General features: G+C 40.5%; 1 protein-coding gene across 1 annotated transcript in view; it reads right to left on the bottom strand.

Annotated features, from left to right (window-relative positions):
• LOC133568280 (ephrin type-B receptor 1-B) overlaps positions 1-14,916 on the bottom strand; it is a 576,210-nt gene that overhangs the window by 445,921 nt on the left and 115,373 nt on the right.

Here is a 14,916-nt window from a genome sequence, read left to right as displayed (position 1 = left end):
GTCTGCACATTTTACCGGCGAGTACAGACATGGCACAGAGATGTATGGACAACCTGCAGATGCATTTACAACGATAAAGTCAACGAAATCACAAAGGTGAGTTTTGTTGATGTTGACCTATGTGCTAATCAGACATATTTGGTTGCGGCGTGACTGCCAGCTATTCGATGCTAACGTCCTACGCTAATCGATGCTAACATGCTATTTACCGGCGGTGCTAAAGCAGACATGGCACAGAGATGTATGGATAACCTGCAGATGCATTTGCAACGATAGAGTCAACGAATTCACAAAGGTGAGTTTTGTTGATGTTGACTGCCAGCTAATCAATGCTAACATGCTGTGCTAATCGATGCTAACATGCTATTTACCGGCGGTGCTAAAGCAGACGTGGCACAGAGATGTATGGATGACCTGCAGATGCATTTGCAACTATATTCCGTTTACTTCCACCCACATTTAATGCGAAAAAAACACTTACCAATCGAAGGATTTAAGTTGCTCCAGTGTCACGAGATGCGAAAGTCCTGAGCATTTGGTCCTCACATTTTACCGGCGATGCTAACGCAGCTATTCGGCCATGCTATGGCTATGAAGAGCGTCAATAGCTATTCGCTCAATAGCTTCAGTTTCTTCTTCAATATTTTCATACTCCTACCATCCGTTTCAATACATGCGTAACCTGTTAAATCGCTTAAGTCGCTGAAATCCAAGTCTGAATCCGAGCTAATGTCGCTATATCTTGCTGTGCTATTTGCCATTGTTTGTTTACATTGGCAGCACTGTATGACGTCACAGGAAAATTGATAGTCGCATCGCAAATAGCGAAAATCAAGCACTTTAAAGCTTTTTTTAGGGATATTCGGGGACCGGTAAAATTTTGAAAAAAAATTCAAAAAATACAACAAGCCACTGGGAACTGATTTTTATTGTTTTTAACCCTTTTGAAATTGTGATAATGTAATAGAGTTTTAGTGATTATTTAAAGATTGTAAAGACATACCTCGAGGTCGGATGGCAGCGGTGAACACACTGTGTCTCAGAGAGAAGCCGAGGAGCAAACCCACAGCTGCTGCAGAGCGACGAATAATCCACGGATGTCTTCGGTAAGATATATATCACAATTTACCCATCCAAAATCATGCCGGTTGACGTACAGAAAACATGTACGCTTGACCGCTCTGCTCCACAACAAACAAAGAAACACCCGCTGCGTCTCGGTGCTAACCGGTGCTAACGGCAGCTGCAATCCACCGCTTTCCACCAACAGCATTCTTCTTTATAGTCTCCATTATTAAATGAACAAATTGCAAAAGATTCAGCAACACGGATGTCCAAAATACTGTGTAATTATGCGGTTAAAGCAGACGACTTTTGGCTCTGTGTGTGTGCAGCGCTCATATTTCCTAACAGTCCGTGACGTCACGCGTACACGTCATCATTAAGCGACGTTTTCAAGAAGAAACTCCCGGGAAATTTTAAATTGCAATTCAGTAAACTAAAAAGGCCGTGCTGGAATGTGTTGCAATGTTAATATTTCATCATTTATATATAAACTATCAGACTGCGTGGTGGGTAGTAGTGGGTTTCAGTAGGCCTTTAAATGAAGTTATGGCATGTTTTGAAACATGCAGCTGACCACTGTGTACCACTTGTTATGGGCATTTTAGAAGCAGTCCCGCAGTGGATTTAAAACGCAACCCACTTTTTTAGCGTGCCCAGGGAGATGCTGGCACTAACAGCGAGCGTCCGTTAGAATGTTTTAGACGCAAGAAAATGCACATTATAATATGTTTTTTTTTCTCCAAATTAGAGACATGTGAATAATATCTCTGAAAAACACACGTCATAAAAAGTGAACACCAAAACGCAATGATTATATTGTTTTAATAAGCTTGGTAAGTGGTCTAACAGCTAAAAAATTATAAAATCACATTGCTGAAAAGACGATATGTCTAATATTTGTACTTTTGGTAATACTTAATTATGGGGAACATCTATCCATCCATCCATTTTCTACCGCTTGTTCCCTTTGGGGACGGGGACCGGGGCTTGCCCTGGTGCCTACCTCAGCTACAATCGGGCGGAAGGCGGGATACACCCTGGACAAGTCGCCACCTCATCGCAGGGCCAACACAGATAGACAGACAACATTCACACTCACATTCACAAACTAGGGACCATTTAGTGTTGCCAATCAACCTATCCCCAGGTGCATGTCTTTGGAAGTGGGAGGAAGCCGGAGTACCCGGAGGGACCACGCGCATTCACGGGGAGAACAAGCAAACTCCACACAGAAAGATCCAGAGCCCGGGATTGAACCCAGGACTACTCAGGACCATTGTATTGTGAAGCAGACACACTAACCCCTGTTCCACCGTGCTGCCCTATGGGGAACATATTCACCATTAATTTTAATAAGCAACTAATGGTGAATATGGGGAACATATTTACTAGGGCTGCGAATCTTTGGGTGACCCACGATTCGTTTCAATATCGATTTTTGGGGTCACGATTCGATAATATATCGATTTTTTTCGATTCGATTCGATTCTCGATTCAAAAACGATATTTTTCCGATTCAAAACAATTCTGTATTCATTCAATACATAGGATTTCAGCAGGATCTACCCCAGTCTGCTGACATGCTAGCAGTGTAGTAGAATTTAAAAAAAAAAAAGCTTCTTATAATTGTAAAGGACAATGTTTTATCAGCTGATTGCAATAATGTAAATTTATTTTAACTATTCAACGCACCAAAAATATGACTTATTTTATCTTTGTGAAAACATTGGACACAGTGTGTTGTCAAGCTTATGAGATGCGATGCAAGTGTAAGCCACTGTGACATTATTGTTCTTTTTTATTATTTTTATAAATGTCTAATGATAATGTCAATGAGGGATTTTTAATCACTGCTATGCTGAAATTATAACTAATATTGATACTGTTGTTGAAAATACTCATTTTTGTTTCACTACTTTTGGTTTGTTCTGTGTCGTGTTTGTGTCTCCTCTCAATTGCTCTGTTTATTGCAGTTCTGAGTGTTGCTGGGTCAGGTTTGGTTTTGGAATAGGATTGCAATGTTATGGTATTGCTGTATAGTGGTTTGTTGGATTGATAAAAAAAATAAAAAAATAATTGATTTTTTTAAAAATGAGAATCGATTCTGAATCGCACAACGTAATTTTTCCCACACCCCTAACATTTACCATTAATTAGTTGCTTATTAAAGTAACAAAGACTTAATTTAGAGTTATTTAGACAGGGGAACATATAAGGGTTAGGGTTACTTATAAGCAATAAGGCAGGGGTGCCCAATACGTCGATCGCGAGCCACCGGTCGATCGCGGAGGATGTGTTAGTCGATCGCCAGCGAGGCATTTAAAAAAATAGACCTAAAAATTAGCGATCATCAATCTTCACCAAGACGTCACTTTCGTCACTTGATTGACATTCACGACACCTGAGGGTCTTGTGAGATGACACTGGCTGCTGTGAGCTCAGTATAAAGATAAATTGATAGACAGGAAGGCAAGAAACACTTTTTATTTCAACACATTCGCCCCATACCTGCTGTCAAAACTCTAAAGACCGACTGCACAGTTCCTATCTTCACAATAAAAGCGCTGCTTCCTCTTGCCTGCGCTAACAAAATAAGAGTCTCAGAAAGCTGGCGTCCACAAGCTAGCAAGCTACGGAGCTAATGGATTTCTTGTAAAGTGTATAAAAACGAGTATGGAAGCTGGACAAATAAGATGCCAAAAACCAACCACTTTCATGTGGTATTGGACAGAAAGGAGGACTTATGTTCTCCAATTGAAAATGTCGACGTTATCCGCACTTCTGTCGGATTCCAATCAATGCAAGTCATCCGAATCAGGTAATACTCCAACTTATATTATTGTCTTCATGAAAGAAAGGACTCTATATGTGTTAAACATTATTACATTATCATTAAAAACCTTTAAAATGTTAACAAAAACATATGTTTCATAAACAAAAACATATACATGATATATATGAATGAGGTAGATGCCGTCGACTTGGTCAATTGAAAAGTAGTTCGCCTGCAGAAGAAGTGTGGGCACTAGAGATGCGCGGATAGGCAATTATATCAACCGCAACCGCATCACTAAAGTCGTCATCCACCCGAACCAACATTTTAACGTAACCGCAACCGCCCGCCACCCGCCCGTTGTTGGCAGTCTTTACCACTCAAAAAGCTATTTTGACCCATTTCATAGAGTAAAGAAGACAATGGGAGCCGCAACCATTCTCGCTAATATTTGCTGGTGCTTATCTAGATAACGAGAATAAGGGCGTGCTGTGAGGCCATTACCTTTGAATCCTTCTACAACATGTACAAACTGTTTGCCAGCCCAGCAACATGTTGTATGCAACTTAATCAGATACATGTACAAGATTGAAAGGGATACTGGGTGACACAGAGTACACTGATGGTTGTGATATAAACAACTTTAAGACTTTAATATGTGCCACACTGTGAAGCCACACCAAACAAGAATGACAAACACATTTCGGGAGAACATCCTCACAGTAACACAACATAAACGCAACACAACAAATACCCAGAATCATTTGCATCCATGATTCTTCCTGACTATATCTTACACCGGTTAAAGTTGCCAATGCCTGAAAAATGTATATCAAATATTTCCGTATGGTTCAACCGCCACCCGCCCGAATCAATCTAAAATCTATATTTTCGTCATGTCACCCGCCCGACCTGCAGTTTATCCGGAGACTCCGCAGATGAGACCGCAAACCGCGCATCTCTAGTGGGCACCCCTGCAATAAGGGTTATTGTTAGGTGTAGTTAACTCTTAGTTAGTGGCTTACTTGTTGTATAAAGTTAGTATAGTTACGACCATATCTAGGAATTGATACGACAGGAATTTTCCGATTGTTTGTTTGTTGCTTTGATAAACTGCACGCATCATGGTTAGCCACCTCAGTAACCGTTTGTTTGTTTGTTGCTTTGATAAACTGCACGCATCATAGCATCATATAACTTTCCAAGATGGCGGCGCCCGGACGGGCTGCGTCCTCGCGGAGCTCCTGCTAAAGATGAAACATTTGGCAGAAATACCGGACAATTCCACAGACTTTATGGCTGGCTCACATCGTGGTCACTCCATGATCACGTACGACCGCCAGACACTTCTGGATGTGGACATATCGGCCCGTTTTGGACTAATAGACGCGTGCGTGCTAAACATGCTAACTAGCATGGGAATACGTCGGCGGCTACATCCAGCGGCCCGTGAAGCAGGGGAGTCTAGTAGCAGCAGGGGCCGTCTACGGAGCAGACGCCAGCGGTGTGATCGGAAACGCAGATGTCGAGCGGGGCTAAAAACAAAGCAGAAGGCTAATCCCCACAGAACACCACTTCCCTCCATCCTGCAGCCAGATTTAAATGGAAAATGCGAGACTACTGGTCTGGGTAAGGAGTCAGTTAAATTAGAACACGTTTTTTCTGCTTTGAGTGTTTCAGAGTTGGACATGTGTTTTACTGAGGTGGCTAACTATGATGCGTGCAGTTTATCAAAGCAACAAACAAACAATCGGAAAATCCCCGTTACTGAGGTGGCTAACTATGATGCGTGCAGTTTATCAAAGCAACAAACAAACAATTGGAAAATCCCCGTTACTGAGGTGGCTAACCATGATGCGTGCAGTTTATCAAAGCAACAAACAAACAATCGGAAAATTCCTGTCGTATCAATTCCTAGTTATGGTCGTAACTATACTAAATGCACTGGGCATAATAAACACAACATTATTAATATTGCTACTACGGATAATTTGATCAAAAACTCCCTAAAACAGCCAACTACCTATAATATAGGTTTTTTAAACATAAGATCATTGTCTCCCAAAACGTTATTAGTTAATGATATTATCAGAGACAACAATCTTAACGTCATCGTCTCAGCGAAACCTGGCTTAAACCAAACGACTTTTTTGCGCTAAATGAGGCATGTCCTCCTAACTTTACACATGCGCATATTGCCCGTCCGCTTAAAAGGGGTGGGGGGGTCGCACTAATATACAACGAAAACTTTAACCTTAGTCCTAACATAAATAATAAATATAAATCGTTTGAGGTGCTTACTATGAAGTCTGTCACACCGTTGCCTCTACACCTGGCTGTTATCTACCGCCCCCCAGGGCCCTATTCAGACTTTATCAATGACTTCTCAGAGTTCGTTGCTGATCTAGTGACACACGCCGATAATATAATCATAATGGGGGACTTTAATATCCATATGAATACCCCATCGGACCCACCGTGCGTAGCGCTCCAGACTGTAATTGATAGCTGTGGTCTCACACAAATAATAAATGAACCCACGCATCGCAACGGTAATAGGATAGACCTAGTGCTTGTCAGGGGTATCACCGTCTCCAAAGTTACGATACTCCCGTATACTAAAGTATTGTCCGATCATTACCTTATAAAATTCGAGGTTCAGACGCATGTTCGTCAAACTAATAATAATAATAACTGCTATAGCAGCCGCAACATTAATACGGCCACAACGACAACTCTTGCTGACCTACTGCCCTCGGTAATGGCACCATTCCCAAAGTATGTGGGCTCTATTGATAACCTCACTAACAACTTTAACGACACCCTGCGCGAAACCATTGATAACATAGCACCGCTAAAGTTAAAAAAGGCTCCAAAAAAGCGCACCCCATGGTTTACAGAAGAAACTAGAGCTCAGAAATTATTATGTAGAAAGCTGGAACGCAAATGGCGCACGACTAAACTTGAGGTGCACCATCAAGCATGGAGTGATGGTTTAATAACTTATAAACGCATGCTTACCTTAGCTAAAGCTAAATATTACTCAAATCTCATCCACCGTAATAAAAACGATCCTAAATTTTTGTTTAGTACGGTAGCATCGCTAACCCAACAAGGGACCCCTTCCAGTAGCTCAACCCACTCAGCTGATGACTTTATGCAATTCTTTAGTAAGAAAATTGAAGTCATTAGAAAGGAGATTAAAGACAATGCGTCCCAGTCACAACGGGGTTCTATTAACACTGATACGATGGTATATACGGCGGATACTGCCCTCCAAAATAGTTTCTCTCGTTTTGAGGAAATAACATTAGAGGAATTGTTACAACCTGTAAATGGAATAAAACAGACAACATGCTTACTTGACCCTCTTCCTGGGAAACTGATCAAGGAGCTCTTTGTATTATTAGGTCCATCAGTGCTAAATATTATAAACTTATCACTCTCCTCGGGCACTGTTCCCCTAGCATTCAAAAAAGCGGTTATTCATCCTCTTCTTAAAAGACCTAACCTCGATCCTAACTTCATGGTAAACTACCGACCGGTGTCTCACCTTCCCTTTATTTCAAAAATCCTTGAAAAAATTGTTGCGGAGCAGTTAAATGAACACTTAGCGTCTAACAATCTATGTGAAACCTTTCAATCCGGTTTCAGAGCAAATCACTCCACGGAGACAGCCCTCGCAAAAATGACTAATGATCTATTGCTAACGATGGATTCTGATGCGTCATCTATGTTGCTGCTCCTCGATCTTAGCGCTGCTTTCGATACCGTCGATCATAATATTTTATTAGAACGTATCAAAACACGAATTGGTATGTCAGACTTAGCCCTGTCTTGGTTTAACTCTTATCTTACTGATAGGATGCAGTGTGTCTCCCATAACAATGTGACCTCGGACTACGTTAAGGTAACGTGTGGAGTTCCCCAGGGTTCGGTCCTTGGCCCTGCACTCTTCAGCATCTACATGCTGCCGCTAGGTGACATCATACGCAAATACGGTGTTAGCTTTCACTGTTATGCTGATGACACCCAACTCTACAGGCCCCTAAAGCTGACCAACACGCCGGATTGTAGTCAGCTGGAGGCGTGTCTTAATGAAATTAAACAATGGATGTCCGCTAACTTTTTGCAACTCAACGCCAAAAAAACGGAAATGCTGATTATCGGTCCTGCTAGACACCGAACTCTATTTAATAATACAACCCCAACATTTGACAACCAAACAATTAAACAAGGCGACACGGTAAAGAATCTGGGTATTATCTTCGACCCAACTCTCTCCTTTGAGGCACACATTAAAAGCGTTACTAAAACGGCCTTCTTTCATCTCCGTAATATCGCTAAAATTCGCTCCATTCTGTCCACTAAAGACGCTGAGATCATTATCCATGCGTTTGTTACGTCTCGCCTCGACTACTGTAACGTATTATTTTCGGGTCTCCCCATGTCTAGCATTAAAAGATTACAGTTGGTACAAAATGCGGCTGCTAGACTTTTGACAAGAACAAGAAAGTTTGATCACATTACGCCTGTACTGGCTCACCTGCACTGGCTTCCTGTGCACTTAAGATGTGACTTTAAGGTTTTACTACTTACGTATAAAATACTACACGGTCTAGCTCCATCCTATCTTGCCGATTGTATTGTACCATATGTCCCGGCAAGAAATCTGCGTTCAAAGGACTCCGGCTTGTTAGTGATTCCCAAAGCCCAAAAAAAGTCTGCGGGCTATAGAGCGTTTTCCGTTCGGGCTCCAGTACTCTGGAATGCCCTCCCGGTAACAGTTCGAGATGCCACCTCAGTAGAAGCATTTAAGTCTCACCTTAAAACTCATTTGTATACTCTAGCCTTTAAATAGACTCCCTTTTTAGACCAGTTGATCTGCTGTTTCTTTTCTTTTTCTTCTATGTCCCACTCTCCCCTGTGGAGGGGGTCCGGTCCGATCCGGTGGCCATGTACTGCTTGCCTGTGTATCGGCTGGGGACATCTCTGTGCTGCTGATCCGCCTCCGCTTGGGATGGTTTCCTGCTGGCTCCGCTGTGAACGGGACTCTCGCTGCTGTGTTGGATCCGCTTTGGACTGGACTCTCGCGACTGTGTTGGATCCATTGTGGATTGAACTTTCACAGTATCATGTTAGACCCGCTCGACATCCATTGCTTTCCTCCTCTCTAAGGTTCTCATAGTCATTATTGTCACCGACGTCCCACTGGGTCATTATCGTCACCGATGTCCCACTGGGTGTGAGTTTCCCTTGCCCTTATGTGGGCCTACCGAGGATGTCGTGGTGGTTTGTGCAGCCCTTTGAGACACTAGTGATTTAGGGCTATATAAGTAAACATTGATTGATTGATTGATTGATAATAAGGCCATGCAGAATAAGGCATTAATAGGTACTTAATATTGACTAATTAAGAGCCAACATGCTACTCATTTGCATGTTAATAAGCAACTAATTAATGGTGAATCTGTGTTCCCCATATTAAGGTGTTACCGTATTTTTGACAGTCCATCTATGTTGACGAGCATACAAAGGACAGAGCTTCAGCATTTCTGGGCAAATGCCAGTTTGCACGCCTTTGTAGACGTACCCCATATAGGAATAAATATAGTACATATAAGCAAAACAGAACGGCTGCAGAACAGGTTTAGTCTTCATACATCACAATGTGTGTGCTCAAACTGTATATTAACGTCTTCTCCTCCCAGTATTGTAGGTGTTCTGACAATCAGCAGATATTCAGCATAAATCATGAAGACAGACACGTTAAAGTGATTGTGCCAGCTATTTTACTCACTTGAAAGGGAACTGCACGTTTTTTTGGAATTTTACCTATCGTTCTCAATCATTATGAGAGACAAGCCAACAAAAGGTGTATTTTAGGTTTTTTTTTGCCTTCTAACATGAAAATCCCCTTGTTGTAGATGTTATGAATAAAACATATTGTTATGAAGATGTGTGTTACTACATTATATATGTGTATATATATATATATTAGGGCTGGGCAACGATTACAAATTTTAATCGAAGTTAATTGCACTATTTCTCCGATTAATCGCGATTAACTGCATTGTATACGCAAAGCCCAATAATGAATTCAAAAGTAGTGTGTAATGCACCTTTATTGGAATATTCTCCCACATGAACAAAAGCGCCAAAACATTTGTTGTGCAAACACAATTTAAATCAGTCCTTGTTAAACAGTAGCAGTTAAATAGCATATTTTATGAAAATCAACTCAAACAATTTTAATACAAACATTTAAGCTTATTGCCACTGCCAGGGTATTTAAGTTATCCTGTTTGTTATGGAAAATAAACATAATCTACACACAAATCTCTGAGCCACAATCATAACATCTGAACAGGCAATTTCTGAGGTAACAGCAGAAACATTTTTTTCTATCAGGGTCTTATGTTTAAAAAACCTATATTATAGGTAGTGGGCTGTTTGAGGGAATTTTTGATCAAATTATCCGTAGTAGCAATATTAATAATGTTGTGTTTATTCTGCGTAGTGCACTTAAAATAATTATGACCATATCTAGGAATTGATATGATGGGAATTTTCCGATTGTTTGCTTGGTGCTTTGATAAACTGAACGCATCATATACATGGTACTATTTGTGATGTTATGAGCCAGGGAATAAAAGAACTACCCTACCCAGCATGCAACAGGAGTGACGAGCATGCGCGGTAGCTGGGTATAGGTTGTGTCACCATGACGGCATCTTGTATGTTGTGATATGCACGCTCTGAAAGTAAACGTTAAGAACTCAGCCAACACTCCTCGTCTGCATTATTCATAAATAGACGGACAACACATATACTCCGCTGCTTCACAGGCCGCTGGATGTAGCCGGCGAAGTATTCCCATGCTAGCTAGCCGGTCTAGCAACCACGCGTCATTCAGTCCAAAACGGCCCGATCTATCCACATTCAGAATTGTCTGGCGGTCGTAAGTGATCCCGGAGTGACACACAGTAAGCCAGCCATGAAATTTGCAGAATTGTCCGGTATTTTTGCCAAATGTTCCATCTTTACCGAGAGCCCCTCGACGCCGAAGTACATCCGGGAGATGCCATCTTGTTAAGAAAAGGCGTTAACAAAATGAAAGCATGTAAACAACATACGCAAATGTGCGATAAAATAATTGTCGGCGTTAATAGATTGATGAGTTAACGCGTAATTAACGCATTAATTTGCCCACCCCTAATATATATATATATATATACATATACATACATTCTACATATTGTTATGAAGATGTCTGTTACTACATTATATACAGGAGTGTCAGAAAATTATAATAGTGTGATAAAGTCCTTGATTTTCTGTAATGCAACTAAAAACATGAAAATGTCGTACATTCTGGACACACCAACTGAAATATTGCAAGCCTTTTATTTTTTTAATATTGCTGATTATGCCATAGAGCTTAAGAAAACTCAAAAATCCAATCTCAAAAAATTTGAATATTTCCTCAGACCAAGTTAAAAAAAAAAAAAATTTAGATCAGAAAAACAAAATCAAACATTTGAAAATGTCAATTGATGGTGATTTCATTTTCCAGCATGATCTGCCACCTGCCCACAGTGCCAAAACCAGCAGTAACTGGTATACTGACCATGGTATTACTGTCCTCCATTGGTCTGCCAACTCCCCTGACCCGAACCCCTTAGAGAATGTGTGAGGTATTGTGAAGAAGAAGCTGAAAGACACCAGACCCAATAATGCAAATGAGCTAAAGGCCGCTATTGAAGCATCCTGGGCATCCATAACCCCTCAGCAATGGCACAGGCTGATTGCCTCCATGCCACGCCACAATGATGTAGTAATCTGTGCAAAAGGATTCCCATCCAAGTACTAAGTGCATTAATTGACATTTTCAAATGTTTGATTTGTTTTGCTGTTAAAAATCTTGTTTTTTACTTGGTCTAAGGAAAAAGTCTAATTTTTTGAGATAGGATTTTTGAATTGTTTTAAGCTGTATGCCATAATCAGCAATATTATAATAATAAAAGGCTTGCAATATTTCAGTTGATGTGTAATGAATCCAGAATGTATGACATTTTCATGCTTTTAGTTGCATTACGGAAAATAAAGGACTTTATCACAATGTTCTAATTTTCTGAGACAGGCCTGTATGTACAGTACTTGCAGAGTGTATAAAACGGAGGGTTTTGAAGGTGTTTTAGAGGCTTTGAAGGCTACAACGCTGACTCCCCTTAGCTGCATCTTCCAAGCGTTTATATCATCTTTAAAAATCATTGAAATAATGTTCCCATCTTTCATAATGATTGTGAACAATAGGCAAAATACCCTAAGAAATGCAGTTCCCCTTTAAGAGGTGCAATGTTAGTACACCACTTTTGCGTGTGCTATTAAGTTTACAAAGGTTTTAATACATCGATCTCAGGCTGGGCGATATGACTAAAAAATGTATCACGATATAAGTGTTTCATATCAGTCGATATCGATAATTATTGATAAAAAAAACCCAAAAACTATTCTAAATAAAGACCGGCTGAATTTAAATACTTTTATTTTAAATATAACCTTTGGAACAAGGTCAGCATTATGAAAAACAGTCAAATAAATTAAAATACTGGTCGATGTGCAAATAATGACATTGAATAAATGCTTAATCCAACAAAATGTGCAAAGTATTGTAATTAAGAAATTAGTAGTGTACAAATCAAGCTTGAAAGCCATATTGGTAAGAATATATGCAAATAAATAACAGTCACATTAAGCAAGCAGAAACAAAAATGTCTTACAGAATATTGTAAACATCGGAATAAACTTGCGTCTGAACATCTGTGACAAAATACTGCCAAATTGCTGACGTGACGTTTCCTTTTTTATTTACTCATATTCCCGTTTCGTGTCACTCCTCCTCGTCAGCTTGCCGTTGTTGCTTTTTTTTTTTTTTTTTTTTAGTTAGCATTCCCCAGATTGCCTTGTAGGTCAAGAGGCCAAAGCCCTTCCTCTGACTACACCCCCCAGAATGCTGTGCGGTTCCGCATCGGCATCTTCGTATTTTTTTCTAACAGAATTCTGTGAAATTATCGAACGTTCTATCGACCCCATTTTCTATTGGTATTGATCACATGTCTATCGCGATATATATTGTTATTGTTTTATTACCCAGCCCTACATCAATCCTAAATTCACTCATTTGCAGCAAATGCCTGCTTGCTTGCAAAAATTGGTATTTGGGTGATGGGTTTTTTTCCTTCAGGGCTTTGCTGGAGTATGCATCATGAAGCCAGGGGAAAGAGAAACAACTGAAAGCTCAGGATTTTGATCTTTGTGCTCGACCAAAAAAAAAAAAAACAATTCTTCAACGCTCCAAAAAAGGAACGTAAGAGGACTTCACGGGCGTATTCATCACTTTACAATGGAAAACAGTGGATGCCCTCTTTGTGCGTTTCCCTTCAAAGTTGTGGTGTGGGAATTGAAGCGATAAAAGCAGATTTTTGTTCTGCTCTGCTGAGAGTTTTGCATTTGATGTGTCTACAATTGACGTTCCTGTCTAATTCCAAGCAGTGACCTGCTCACAATTTGCTTTTGTTCCTGTATTTCATCAGCGTTTCGCTCCCTGTAGTCACACCCAGCTTTCTGTGGGCTGCTTTCAATGCAAGGCCATCCTCCATACAACTCTACTGGGAGCATAAATGTCATTCAGTCTGTTTTGCCACAGGGGGAGTATGAATATGTTTTGAACCTGTGGCAAATCCACACACAAATATTCACACTATAAAGCTGACCTCATAGGATGTGGCATTCAGGGGGCCTGGGGCGCCAGTTTAGGCCCTCAATAGCCCAAAAATGCCACAGCGGTCCGGTGACACCAGCATGAACCTACACAGCTGTCTCACAAGTTGTGAAACATTTAGTTGAAGTCAATTTTATTCCACAACAGACGTAGGCTGTTCTAGATTTTTTTTTGTACATTAAAAGGAACCAACCGAAGGTCGTGGTCAAAAGTTTACATACACTTGTAAAGAACATAATGTCTTGAGTTTCTAATAATTTCCTCAACTCCTATTTATTTGTGATACAGTGATTGGAGCACATACTTGTTGATCACAAAAAACATTCATGAAGTTTGGTTCTTTTATGACTATATTATAAGTCTACTGAAAATGTGACCAAATCTACTTTGGTCAATAAATACTGACAGCAAACAGCTCATTTTTTTGTTTCATCTGACCCCAGAACTTTCCCGCAGAAGGCCTTATCTTTGTCCATGTGATGTCAGATGAAAAAAAAAATTGAGCTGAAAGGTGAGGCCTATAATCCCAGGAACACCATGCCTATCGTCAAGCATGGTGGTGGTAGTATTATGGCCTGTTTCCTGCCAATGGAAATGGTGCTTTACAAAGAGTAAATAGGACAATGAAAAAGGAGGATTACCTCCAAATTCTTAAGGACCTGACTGAGTGATATCTATCCTGCAAAGGTGCCCCATTATACAACTGCTGTGAACCTGTTTTTATGTTTTATTTATTTATTTTTTATCATGTTCTGTTTGTGTTGTATTGTTTGCTCAGTTCTCGTATTACCTTTTAACCTGCCCATTGTACAGCACTTTGGCTACCCCTGTGTTAAATTTTAAATGTGCTTTATAAATAAAGTTGATTTGATTTGATTTGATTTGATTTGGAGAAAAGGGGCTTTACTGTATTTGGCCTAGAAGCGGCATGACTTGAGTCCACTCTAAGTGCTTGACTGCTTGTTTTTTGGCAAAGTGCGAAAACTGCGACTCGGCGTGCAACAAAAGGTACTAAAATATGGCATTGATTAGACGTGAAATCGGACTTTGGTCAGTACCGTACTCAGTAACCATCCCTACACCCATAACTCTTCCAAATGTCAGTTATCCTCACAGCTTTCAGTCTGGTCTGCTTTTCAAAAGCCCCTTTGCTATTGTCATGAGTGCACCAGTAGGTGAGCTTCTGAATGCGGAGGAGGGGGTCACGCTCTCCGTTAACAGCCCCCTGAGAGAACTTCCGTGTGTTTCATGGCGGCAGAGGCAGTTGACGTAAAAAGGTGGCACACTCCACAAT

This window comes from Nerophis ophidion, linkage group LG14, assembly GCF_033978795.1.
Source record: "Nerophis ophidion isolate RoL-2023_Sa linkage group LG14, RoL_Noph_v1.0, whole genome shotgun sequence".
NCBI classification, from domain to species: Eukaryota; Metazoa; Chordata; class Actinopteri; order Syngnathiformes; family Syngnathidae; genus Nerophis; species Nerophis ophidion.
This window is presented reverse-complemented; position numbering and strand designations above follow the sequence as displayed.